A 14,195-nucleotide genomic window follows, 5' to 3' on the forward strand; every position below is an offset into this window, starting at 1 on the left:
AGGCAAATAAAAATGACTGGAAAAATAAAGACACAATTGGAGAAGACTGAGGAATAAATTAGGGATTCCAATTCTCAGAGAATGCATCCACATACCTTAAATTTTTCACCTTCATATACAACTCTATGAATCCATTAGCAAACGCTTTTGAAGCCCTAGATGCAGTGGAGAGTTCTTCTTCCAGGATGTGAAGAAGCCAACAGCCCAACAATGAAAAAAGGAAATCTAACTTTTGATGTCTGATGTTCATATTTGCTCTATTTAGGGGAGTCCAGCTCATTGTGTTTCTCTGTGTTACCAAGCACAGTTAATCTTTCTTGGCTCACTGGTGTTCTCAAAACATCCAAAGTAAAAGATACTAATACATATTAAATTATCATGCTCTTTAAAGACAACAATTCTGGTTTTGCTTAATCATCAATTGAATTTACAATGTATCTTTTTTCTTTGGGGACTTGATTTATGCTAAGATAATTTAGTAAGACATCTAGAGCTCTAAGGTTTTGTTATAATATATAATTTTTTACATGCAAGTTATGTTGAACCTCCAGGAAGTCTTTCTTCCCACACTTGGTGAGATTTTAGCTGACTAGCAGGATTTAAGGTTGCCCCTGAGCAGGTCATCTCCTAAATAAGCATGCCCCATACCTTTTTTCCTTCAGCTTAATGCCTTGGTAAGATCATGGCAAGTTCCTTGAAAATTCTCATGGAAAACCATGGAAGCAGTCCCATCTGAACAGCAGCTGTCACACTGGGTGGGGGAGGAGCAGGTAACAGTGTAGAAGTCCCCTGACAAACCTGGTGTGATAGACTAAGGGCCCACTAGGTTTATCCCCATCGATGGTGCCCACCATTACTGCAGAAAAAAGAGTAGACCTCTGTGACTTGGCTCTGTACATGATTGTGGGAGTGTAGACAAACCCCACATAAAACTAACCAAGAAGGTTTGTTCAGGTGTTTTGCTTTTGTTTTTAATTAGATGAGCAGGGAAAGAGGGAAATTCTGCTTTGCAAAGCTGTGGTTATCTCATGATATTTGGAAGAATTTAAATAGGAGTGTTAAGATATAGTCACTCACTTTCAACAAATATTTAATGTGTCCCGTCAAAAGCTAGATGCTCATCTAGGCACTACGGACACCATGCATATAATATGTAAAGACAAATGGTGTTCAATAGGTGAAGTATGGAAAACTGAAGGAAAGCCTAGAACTGAGTAATAGGGGTGTGATATGTGCAACCTCACCTGGTGTGCTCAGGGAAATAGATCTGTTTTTGAAAAAATAAGTTTGGAAGGCCTACCATGCCGGGGGGTGGGGAAGTAAGGAGGCACTGGGGCAGAGAACCCATGTCTAGATACGAGGCTATAATAAAAGGTTAGGCAATGACAAGAGCTAAATAAAAAGGGGACTAGATCAAGGAGATATTTAGGAAATAAAGTCAGGAGGACCTAGGGACCAACTGCCTGTATACCTGGCCTGTGTACCTGACCTAATGTACCTTCTTTTGCCACCTACACATCTTCATGTGTATATCATGGGCACACAGTACTGCGGTTGTTTGTTTGCATGTCTATCTCACAATGAGCTAGGTGGTTCTTGTGGACTGGATGCTTTTCTTTTTTCTTTTTTTTTTTATAAATTTTAAAAATAATCTTATGCTTATTTTTTTTATTGCTTAAAGTATTACAAAGGGTATTACATATGTATCCATTTTATCCCCCCGCCCTAGACAGTCCCCTAGCCCTGGATGCTTTTCTTAGTCATCTTTCTGTCCTCCATGCCTGAGCATGGTGCCTGGCACATGGCAGTCACTCAGAAAACATTTAATCAAACTAATTAATAAACTAATAAACATGGGAGTGATAAAGAGAGTAGAGTCAAGGATTCTAGATAGAAAGTGATATAATCAGGGATATAACAGGACATAAGTTTTTTGGGAGAGACGACAGTGAATTGGGTTTGGAGTTTTCATTGAACTTGAGGTGCTTGCAGGAATCACTGACCACCCATTCTCTCCCTGAGGGCAAATATCTGTAGGTACTAGGTAGAGGGCTTCCTTTATGGCCAGAAGCTGTCTAGATCCCTCCCAGTCAAATTCAACTCATAAACACCACTAAGGGAGAAAGTGTCCCCATCCATTAGTCTAAGGACCAGCTCAGGTGGTGATGGAGATAGGCAAATCAGATAAGCAAGGAGAACCAGCTAAATTGCAGGTTCAGAAAGTGACAAGGATGGGTGAGTTTATTGAGGCTAAACTTCTGGATGCCTACCAGTGCAGACATTCAAACTTAGATTCCTGAGCAATGGGATGATCAATCCAGGGCCAAATGGTCTCTTTCTGGAAGCAGTCAGCTCCATTCCACTTCAAGCCTGAGGGAATTTGCCTCCCCTGACCAGGTCTCTTAAGGGAGACAGTGCAAAAATTCCTAATCAATGCATAGAATTCAGATTCCTGGAAAAAGAGCTCAAAGAGCATAACCTTAGGAATGATAAACCCAAAGCACATCTTGTTATATGGAGAATCAATCACACAATCATTATATAGTTAGAGGAAAACAAGAAACTTGAAAGAGGCAAGTAGGCTGAGAAGAGAAAGGTGACGAGGTGAGTTGAGTTTCTGACTCATTAGAACCCACTGGGTTAAGGTGATTGAAAGGTTTCTGTGCAGAGATGCCCTAAGGCCAACCTGCACAGCCACTGCTCAAGAGCTGAGAGAAGAGGCTTGGCAATGCCCATCTGGGACTCATTTACAGGGAGGTGGGAGTCGATGCACTGATGTTCTCCATAGAGAGGAGATGGAGGGAAAGGTTAAGTACTAAATAATGTGGGATATGGAAGAGATGGAAAAAGAGACAGGGAACAGGTGAAAAGAGAAGGAGGGATGACCATTCTTTCTCTTTGCTCCTTTCCCTTCCTCTCTCTTTCCTTCCATATTGGAGAGCAGATGTCTTGCTCATTCCCTCAGTGACTGCTTTGGGGTGAGAATGCTGCCCTTACTCAGACTCAGCATCAACTACATTCAAGTCAGCAGGAAATCAAAGGGAAAAGGGACACCTAAGAATTTAGCCTTGAGAGGCTACCAACCTGTCCCAATGGCTGGGAGGCAAATGGTCGAGTGATTCCATTTTTCACACTCTTGCAAAACACAGGTAACTGATCTCTTGACATCAGCTCCACCAAGGACATGAATAATATTCTTGCACTTCAGAGATCCACCATCAGTAATTATATAACCATTGTTGTGCTGTTGAGCTAAGAAACACAAAACAAAAAGATGCAAAATCAGATGCTGAACCTACTCTCTGATTGTTTACAAAGCAAAATGTCTGCTTTGTCAAATAAAGCATTTTACACCAATAAGAGACTCCTGAAATACTACCTCTGATGAATCTGTCTTGCTTACCTTTTATTTTTAACCATGATCTCACTTTTCACTCCTCTTCATTTCTAATTCTCTATGAGTGGAGTTCTTTAGTAAAATGTATGATTTTAAGATTAATATGTTGTCTCCCTCTCCACAGCCTCCCACATTCAGCCTTCCACTTATACTTTACGACTGAAAAACAGCATTGTGCCTTACCGAGGCGAGAACATTCTATTTCCACATTTTGTCCAGCCTTTTCCAAAATTGCTTTGGAGACCCCTACATGAGAACATCAACATATTTACAAACATGAATAAAAAATCAATACACTACACTTAGATCACAATGATTGCCTCAATATCTAAAGCTTTCCCCATCATTAAAGGAATCTTACAACCTGGGCATTTTTGATCAAAAAAAGAAAAATTCATGAAATAACTGTTACCAATTACAGGAAACCATGTCAAAATAATATTAAAATTATAAATTCATATTACTAAGCCAAAGTTGTAGAAACCAGTTTGCCTATAGCAACTGCGGAATAGTTTCGTTAAAGAAACCTTCCTTCAAGGGATCTACTGTGACCATTACTGTTTCAAAAGTTCTACAAGTAAAGTACCTGCTTTGTGATCAAATGTCTTTGTTGTTGAATTCACAATCACATCTGCTGCTTCTTTAGCAATATCTCCAGTGGCCACCTGGAAGATGATGGGGCCAATTTTCATTTCATACACTCCTGAAGCAGGGCTTGTAACAGTCCCATATAAACCTGAAAAGAAAAAAGAAATGGAGTTAATAATTAAGTTAACAATAGCAAGAATGACTTCAGTCTCATGCTCCTACATGTGGCCCTCCCATACAGTACTTCTCATTGTCTCCATACCAATCCCTGTATCTCTGGCCTTCAATATGGTCCTTTCCCTTAGCACCAAGGATGGTCTGTTTCTGAAAAAGCATTATAAAATACTAGTGCCCTGGTGCACGGATTCATGCACATTGAAAGGAAATTAATTAGAAGGTGGTTGGCAGGGTAGACTGAGTGAGATGGGCCAGGCATACCCTGGAGCCAACCTCCTGAGGTCCCTTACAGGCCAACCACACCTGAGGCAGCACTGTTACTTGAAGGGCATCTACGAAGTGAGTGGGATCCCTCCGGTAGGTGGGGACTCACAGCCTGGCCTGTGGGGATTGGGCCAAAGCCAGCTCTCCCACATCCCCCAAGGGGTCCCGGATTTTGAGAGGGCAGTTCTCAGGTGGCACACCCCGGAATCAGGCTCCCTTGTCTCTGGTTCCCAGGTGTATCACCTGAGAACCACCAATGCCAGGTCAAGGCAGCTCAGCAGTTCCTGCATTGAGTGTCTGCCCCCTAGTGGTCACTGCACATCATAGCTACCAGTCGGACAGTCAGATAGTAGCTTAGCCATTTACATATTTAGATAAAACATATCAAATGTGTGCTTCTGGTACTGGCCAAGGTGAAGTCAACCCGTGAGACCTCTCTCCAACTGATTACAACTAAAACAAGGGACAAATACAATATCTACTAAGTGAGGACTGAAAAGTAAGCAACAGCAGGTAGATTGGGAAGGGGAGTCAAAACCTGAAGAGGCAACTTGTAAAGAGGGAAGTTTTGAAATTTCCTCTTTTCTCTCCTAGAATTGACACAAGGGTGGTTTTACTTGTGGAACTGCATGAGCACAGGTAGCAAAACTCTCAGAGGATCCCTGTCTTTGTGACCAGAGGATTGAGAAAAGGGGGCCCTGTGAGCTGAAGAGTATGGCAGGGATCTTCCTTATTTTCCATAAATTTTTTTGAGGTTCAACTGAGCTTTATTTAGAAATTGGAACAGCTTCCATTGGAAAAATGTATGGTTACATAGACTTAACATTTCTTTTTGAGTCAAATATTTTTTATCCTGATATTCTTTTATTTTTACATGATATACACTTTTTACTAATTAAGGTATCACGAAAGTGTCCTTATCCCCTAATTATCCCCCCCAGTCCTGCCCTCACCTTCACCCCCTGTTGTCTGCATCCATCCTTATGCTTATATGCATGCATACAAGTCCCAGATTTGTTTTTTTTTTAATATAGGCCCTACTCCCAAGGTGACCCCAGTTGCAGAACTCCATAGTGACCCCTCAGGGAGTTAAAGCTCTTAGAGTTCTGTATTTCTATCCAGAAGATCCAGGGAAAAGGGCCCTTTTGGTCTGAAAAGTGTACATGGCTGTGTGTGGGAAATACCTGTTATTTTTCTTTCTCTCTTCTCTCTCCCCACTTTGCCCGAGGACAACCCTGATCACACAAAGTTATGTGGCAACAGACCAGGCAACTTAAACTCCAAGAGAACACTGTCTCTCTGGGGAGAAGCCTAGAAAATGGGCTCCTGCAAGCCAAGTGTGTGAGGGGAGTTCTGCTGAGGGGATAGCTGGAGAAAGTGGGCCCCAGTTCTGTGACAAACGGGAATAAATCCTAAGCCCACCCTGGAGCTGCACATGGGGGAGCCGTCCCAAGGAGCACGGCAAAGGCTCTGAGAACTGAAGTGACAAGGGAACGCCTCCCATAGAAGGTGAGACAGGACTGTTAGGATGAACTTAACTGACTGACTGCCTGCTGAAACAATTACCATTTTCCAGGAGATTTTTAACCAGACCCAAGTGTCACAACATAATAATGAAAATAACTAGTCTATTATCGCAAACTGCTTGTCATACAAAGAACCAAGAAAATGTGAGCAGTTCTCAAGGGTAAAGATACTCAATATAAATGCTTCTGTCAAGATGAACCAGATGTTGGACTTAACAAAGACTTTAAAGTGTCTACTATAAATATACTCCCTGAGGTCAAAGTAAATATATTTAAATGAATGGAAATGATTTGGAATGAGTGGAAAAATAGGTGTCTCTGCAGAGAAATATAAATTATAAATTAAGAATCAAATGGACATTTAAGCACTTATAAATACAATATCTGAAATTTAAAAAATTCATTAGATAGGCTCAACAGTAGACAGAGAAATGAATCTGTGAACTTGGATGCAGATCAATAAAAAATATCCAATCTGAAAAACAGAAAAAAAAGATTAAAAGGGAAAAGAAGAGATTCTCAGGGAATGGCAGGAAACTATCAAAAGGTCTAACATTCATGTAATTGGAGCCCCCAGAGGAGATGAGAGATGAGTGCAGGAAACTATTTGAATAAATGACTGAAAAATCCCCAAATTTGATGGAAGACATACATATTGAGATTCAAGAAGCCTCAGAAAACTCCAAATAGGATAAAGCCAAACATGTAACAGCAAATTTGACAAAGAAGCAGCACTTGGTTGGTATTGTCTCTTTAAATGTGTCTATTTCCAAAAACACAGGTCACATCATCCTTAGGAAATATGGGCCTCATCACTACTTAAATCCCTCTGTAGAGATTATATAACTTGGATTGCTTACTCTCCACTCAAGATTGTCAGTCGTGGCCAGTGTCTTGCATGCTCGGGTGTATAGAGTATGATTTAATATCTCCATTCTCACAAATAGGTTTTTTTTCATAAAAATCATCACTGCCGAATTAACTGCTACATCAAGAAGGAAATTAGGAGAAAAACCAAGATGGTGGCATAGGTAAACACCAGAAATTGCTGCCTCGCACAACCACTTCAAAACTACAACTAAAGGACAAAACGGACATCATCCAGAACCACAGGAAGGCTGGCTGAGTGGAAATTCTACAACTAGAAGGAAAGAGAAAAGCACACTGAGACTCAGGGGAGGTGTGGTGTGGAAGTAAAGTGCAGAGGTATGGAGGCGCACGCGCAAAGGGCTCACAACTGAGGACACGGTTGTCTTTTTCAATCTGGAGGGATATACAAGCTCCTGACTGCTCTGAACTCCAGTTCCGGGCAAGTCTCTGGGGACCTAGACTCATCTGGGGAGAAACTGGACTGTCTGGCAGTGGGCGAAACTTGAGGGCAGCTTTCTCTCAGAGGTGCTTGCAGTGATTACTGTGGAACAGTGAGACCCGGGTCCTCTTAGAGCAGGGCTGAGGATCAGCCATAGCTGTTTGCTATGCCCTGTTGATTCCCTGAGACCCCGCTCCGCCAAAACTGTGCACAGAGACTTTTGCATATGAATGCCCTGGCCCTTTGCAATCTAAAATTACCTAACTAACTGCAGCTGGGTCAGAGAGACCCAGAACATACAAAATGAAGGCCAAAGGCCCCACAACAGCTTGCATTGCTTCACAGCTGGACCTCATCTGCACCTCCAAAACCCAAACAAAGAAAACGAATCTGCAGATCTCTCCATAGCTCCTGCAGTGTAGCCTCAGGCAGAGGCTAAATTAGCACCTCCTTAGAGATCCAAGAGCCAGTATACCCAGTGGTCAGAGTGGATCATCCAGATTACAACTCCTCAGATCCATAAGGGACACACTCAGGGGGCAGACTCAGTGAGCACCAAATCCCCACTGAAGCAAGTCTTGCCCCAGAAGGGTGTTTCCAGCACAGAAGTTCTCCCACCATAACCACAGCTGACTCTCACAGCCAATTGGCCTAGAGGTCAAATCCTCCCAGTGATACCTACAACAATCAAGGCTTAACTACAACAAGACTGTGCACACAGCCCACAAAGGGGTGCACCAAGAGTGTCCACCTCAGGTAATTGGGAAGGCTGAGCCACTGGGCCCTATAGGACACTTAGCACACAAAGCTACTCTACCAACTCAGGGAAGCAGCCAAAATGCGAAGAAAAAGAAGCAGGTCACAAATGTCAGAAATGGAGGAAAGCAAACTATGGGATATACAGTTCAAAACTAGGGTTATAAGGTTTTTCAAAAATTTTCTAGAAAGCGGCGATAAATTTAGTGAGACCCTCGAGGATATGAAAAAGGACCAACTAGAAATTAAGCATACACTGACTGAAATATGAAATAAAGAATATTCTACAGAGATCCAACAGCAGACTAGAGGATCCCAAGAATCAAGTCAAAGATTTGAAATATGAAGAAGCAAAAACGCCCAACCAGAAAAGCAAAAAAAAAAAAAAAAAAAAAGAATCCCAAAATATGAAGATAGTGTAAGGAGCCTCTGGGACAACTTCAAGCGTCCCAACATTCGAATTATAGCGGTGCCAGAAGAAGAGAGAGAGCAAGATATTGAAAACCTATTTGAAGAAATAATGACAGAAAACTTCCCCTACCTGGTGAAAGAAATAGACTTACAAGTCCAGGATGTGCAGAGAACCCCAAACAAAAGGAATCCAAAGAGGACCACACCAAGACACATCATAATTAAAATTCCAAAAGCAAAAGACAAAGAGAAAATCTTAAAAGCAGCAAGAGAAAATCAGTTAGTTACCTACAAGGGAATACCCATACGACTGTCAGCTGATTTCTCAACAGAAACTATGTAGGCCAGAAGGGAGTGGCAAGAAATATTCAAAATGATGAATAGCATGAACCTACAACCAAGGTTACTTTATCCAGCAAAACTATCATTCAGAATTGAAGGGCAGATAAATAGCTTCACAGATAAGAAATGGCTAAAGGAGTTCATCACCACCAAACCAGTATTATATGAAATGCTGAAAGGTATCCTTTAAGAAGATAAATAATTTGATGAACAGAATAAACTGGTGAATATAATAGTATCAAGGACATAGAAAGGGAGTGGACTGCCAATTCTCAGGGGGGAAGGGGAGGGGGAGGTGCAGGAAGAGACTGAACAAAAATCATACACCTATGGATGAGGACAGTGGCAGGGGTAAGGGCAGAAGGTGGGGTGGGAACTGGGTGGAGGGGAGCTATGGGGGAAAAAAGAGGAACAACTATAATAATCTGAACAATAAAGATGTAATTAAAATTATTTTTAAAAATCATCACTGCATCTTTCACTTATCATTAAGTAGTCATTTAATAACTAGAAATAATTTCTTAATTTAATATTTTTTCTAAACCCCAGAAAAGAACAACAAAATAAGAATGAAATAAATTTAGAAAAATGAAATGATATCTTTACTGAACCTTGTGTATTCTGAGTCTTGGCAATTTTGTCACTGATGAAATTTCCATTAGCTATTTTGTCAAATTCATCTGAAAATGCCTGGAAACACAAAGACAGTTTTGATTACTACAATCCTTAGTAGATAGACAAATTTTATTCATCACAGTTTATGATCATGCATGCACAAATATTGATGAGAGAACAATTCTCAAAGTATTGTTATTATCATTATATATTTTTAAAGTCATAAAAATACATATATTATTTCTACAAATGCATCCAATGAAAATTATCAAAATGGGAACAAAGATATGAATACAAAAATATTGATTAAAGTGCTTTTTATTAAAATCAAGAAGAAAATACAACAGTTTAAAATCCAATAGGGAAATGCTTAAATATATTTTAGTATATCCCTGTGTTAAAATATTTAGCAGCCATTAGGTATTGCACTTTCAAAGAGTAGTTAATGCGCCGAAACCGGTTTGGCTCAGTGGATAGAGCGTCGGCCTGTGCACTGAAAGGTCCTAGGTTCGATTCCGGTCAAGGGCATGTACCTGGGTTGCGGGCACATCCCCAGTAGGAGATGTGCTGGAGGCAGCTGATCGACGTTTCTCTCTCATCGATGTTTCTAACTCTCTATCTCTCTCCCTTCCTCTCTGTAAAAAATCAATAAAATATATTTTTTTTAAAAAAGAGTAGTTAATGGAATAGGGAAATACTCACTTTACACTATTAAATGAAAGAAGGTTAACTTTAATTATATTATTATGACACCACTTTGCAAAGTACATATATATAGAAGAACACTAGAATGAAATATGACTAAAATAATTTATGCATTTTGCATTGTTCAAAGTTTCTACAATGAATATGTATTTCTTTCATATTCGGTAAGAGCAAGTAAGTTGCCAGTTGTTAAAAAATACAGTGTTAAGAGAAAGACAATCACAAGAACACAGATACTTCAGTTTTTAACTTCTTAATTGTACCAAAAGAGGAATGGCTAGTGAAGTAGTGCATTTTGGAGCAAGAGACTGTATTTTAGGTTTAGTGAACCTATGAATTCCATTTCTTTGCCTGGTAGTGACACTCCAAAATCATCACTATTTTGTAAACAAGCAACAGAGAATTTTGTTGGTAAAAAAACAAAAAGTACCAAGTAACATCTTGGATTAAAGGCTGATACAATAAAGGAAAAGGACTGGAACAGATTATAGACTGAGGGTGTCAGACTTATAGACCTCCAGAGTCCAGGCAGGAAGCTACAAGTGTAAAGGTGCAGAATGTGACTCTGCAGGACTATACAGCACCTGTCATTCAGCCACAGCAAACTGTTCAGACAGAAACCCATACCCAATGGGTCAGAATGTTTGAAATTTTAGGTACACGTGGACATCTGGAGTATTATGTGAAATGTTTGATTTTAAAATATTAGCAACTGATTTAAAAATTTTTAAAAGTAGACCAAATAAAGCATATCTAGAGGCCATGTTCAGACCATGGGCTGCTGTTTTGCAACCTCTGTTACCTCTAAACATCTCAATAAGTTTTGTTGTTGTTTTTGTGTGCAAATATAACCAAAGTTTAACTGTCTTCAAAAGTCTTAAGTGAAAAAGTGTCACAGCCATGTACAGACGATCAATACTATTTCCAGTGGCAGTAAAGGTGTCTGCAGAGACTAATCCTCCTCCTGAATACTTGCAGAGGAACCTGAGCCTTTAGGAAAGGAAACAGGGCCTGGGGTTGCACAGCAATAATGAAATTTGAAGGTTCAGGTCCATGTCATAGGACTCGCTCCCCTATTCACCCATTCAAAAACCTCAGCACTTTCTCTCTAATTTAGTTCATTTTATGTGTATAAATCTTATGCCTCTCAGAGTAATTATGATGTACAGGAGGGGAAGTATGTGCTACATACTCATCCCATGATCCACATCACCTTGTATAATGCAGATCATAGGAGGGGTTGTTCAAAAAGCATTTATTGACTAGAAATTACTATAGTTATTCAGACCAACTAAATGGACCATACTATCTTGGTCAGGTGGTTTGGTTGTCTGAATAGAATTTAGACTAGAATTGCTTGCTTCGTAAGAACTTAAAGGTAGTATCTAGATTCAGAAAAAAATTAAGAATGACCTAAAAATTAAAATGGTCCAACAATTCATGGACATCTTCTGGGTTGCTAGCCTTGATCTGTTCTTGCACTACCATGGAACTTTTCAAACATTTAATGTCATTTACTCTACTGGACTCTAAGGACTTGGAGGCAGGATAATGGCCTCTTATTAAATGCCTCTTGTTCTCCCATAATGTAGAGTCCAGCGGCTCACCCATAGCTGATGTTCAGAAAATGTGAGCTGGTCAATGAACTCTCTATGACTTCTGGTACCAAATCTCCTATTCCAGGGAGTATGTGCTGAGTTCATTCTTACCATATCCTGCAGTTGTAGTTCATCCTGACAATCTCCTATTTATAGGACCACAACTGTGCTTTTATATTAGGTACTAGAGGCCCATTGCATGAAATTAGTGCATGGGTGGGGTGTTCCTCAGCCCATCCTGCACCCTCTCAAAATCCGGGATCCCTCGGGGGATGTCCAACTGTCAGCGGGATTGGGCCTAACCTGGCAGTCTGACAACCCTCTCTCAATCCAGGAGCGCTGGCTCCTAACTGCTTGCCTGCCTTCCTGCCTGGTTGCCCCTAACCACCCGCCTGCCCGTGTGATCGCCCCTAACCGCCCACCTGGCTGCCTGATCACCCTGAACTGCTCGCCTGCCTGCCTGATTACACCTAACCCTTACCTGCCTGCCTTACTGCCTCTAACCATCTCTGCCTTGGCCCCAACCACCACAGCTTTGTCTGGAAGGACGTACATTATGATGTCCAGAAGGTTGTTCGGCTGTCCGGTCTAATTATCATATTATGCTTTTATTATTATAGATAAAAATTTCTGTGTTCATATGGAAGAAAATACTATAGATTAAAAGAAGGTTAAGGAACGTGTCAATATAGGCCTTGTTTGGATTCTGATTCAAACAAATAAGCTGTGAAAAGAAAACATTTATGTTACAGTTGTAAATTTGAACATTGACTTGGTAATTGATAAAATAAAGGAATGATTGTCAATTTACTTTATGTGTGAAAGAGTATTGTGGTGGTGTTACTTTTTTTAAGTGAAGGGAAATCCTTCATTGTTTAAAAAAAATTATGTTTTTATTGACTTGAGAGAGATAAGTGAAACAGCGATGAGAGAGAAACATTGATTGACTGTCTCCTACATGCCCCGTAAAAGAGATCGAGCCTGCAACCCGGCATGTGCATTAACTGGGAATCGAACGTGCGACCTCTTGGTGCATGGGACAATGCTCAACCAATTGAGCCACACCAGCCAGGGCCATGGTGTTGTTACTTTTTAAATTGCAATGTCTAAAATAAATACTGACTTGTTTATGGGTAAAATGTATATCTGGATTTGCTTCAAAATAATAGGGGACCCTGGCAAAGTGGTTTAGTTGGTTGGAGTGTCTTCCCATACACCAGAAGGTTGTAGGTTGGGCACATACCTAGGTTTCAGGTTCAATTCCCAATAGGTTTGTGTGCGATGTTTCTCACATCAATATCTCTCTCTCTTTCTCTCTCTCTCTCTCTCTCTCTCTCTCTCTCTCTCTCTCTTTCTCTGCCTTCCACTCTCTTTCTCCCTTCCTCTCTCTCTAAAAACAAAAATCAATAAAAAATTCTCTGGTGACCATTAAAAATAAATAAATAATTTTAAAAATAGTATGGGAAAAAAGGCAATAAATGGACATAGAGATAAAGCATATTAGCAATTGTGAAGATGAGTGATGGTTATAAGGGAGTTTATTATACTATTTTGTTGATGTTTGTACATGTTTGGAGTTTTCCTAAATAATAAGCTAATTTTTATTTCTATATCCATAACTTTGCTTGAAAATTCCCATGCTTCAACTAGCTTAGACTGCTCTTTTACTTTCCTGCATGGGAAATACATGGAAGAAACAACCCGTTAGACCAAGAAGACATTGGATACCATTAGGGCTCAGTTGACAAAATAACCAGAAATGAGTGAAGCTGTACCTGAATATTTCCGTGATCACTCGGGTGAAGCACAAAGCAAACCTCTTGTAAAGCTGTTGGTTGATTGTTGCTACTAAATTTGAACACTTCTGAAATAATCAATTCAGCAAAAACAGTCTTAGGAAACCCCAAATTGCCTGTTCCAATGGCTGGAAACGCAATTGAGTTTAAGGACAAGTTCTCAGTCATTTCCAAACATTTTCTGATTATGTCTTGCATGATCTGAAAAGTACAAAGCACATTCTTATACATTTTGCCCAGAAATGGGAATTAGGGAAAAAAATAATTTAGCTACTTTGTGATCTCTGTCTACTCCTTTTTGCTTTCAACAAAAGGCAGGCTAAGGGCAGTCAGAAGGGAAAGAAAAATACAGGAAAAGGAAAAGAGAATGTAAGAAACTCTTCAAAGAGATTCACATGCACTTAGCAATGAAGGAAAGAAGCAAAGCAACTACTCTTCTAATCCTACATGCTCTTCCATTCTTCATACCCTCACCTTGCCTTCCTCACTAAAGATGTTTTATCTTAGCCTAGCTAGTGTGGCTCAGTGGTTGAGCAGCGACCTATCAACCAGGAGGTCATGGTTCCATTCCTGGTCAAGGCACATGGCTGGATTTCAGGCTCGATCCCCAGTAGGAGGTCGTGCAGGAGGCAGCCGATCAATGGTTCTCTCTTATTGATGTTTCTATCTCTCTCTCCCTCTCCCTTCCACTCTGAAATCAATATTTTTAAA

The 14,195-nt window shown here is 40.3% G+C and overlaps 1 protein-coding gene and 1 pseudogene across 1 annotated transcript in view; both read right to left on the reverse strand.

Moving 5' to 3' along the window:
• The window catches only part of LOC132230335 (protein mono-ADP-ribosyltransferase PARP14-like), a 181,123-nt gene that overhangs the window by 138,465 nt on the left and 28,463 nt on the right, over positions 1 to 14,195 (reverse strand). The window lies entirely within an intron of this gene.
• LOC132230334 (protein mono-ADP-ribosyltransferase PARP14-like) overlaps positions 1 to 14,195 on the reverse strand; it is a 36,264-nt pseudogene that overhangs the window by 10,453 nt on the left and 11,616 nt on the right.

The sequence above is a fragment of the Myotis daubentonii genome, chromosome 3 (genome assembly GCF_963259705.1).
Source record: "Myotis daubentonii chromosome 3, mMyoDau2.1, whole genome shotgun sequence".
NCBI classification, from domain to species: Eukaryota; Metazoa; Chordata; class Mammalia; order Chiroptera; family Vespertilionidae; genus Myotis; species Myotis daubentonii.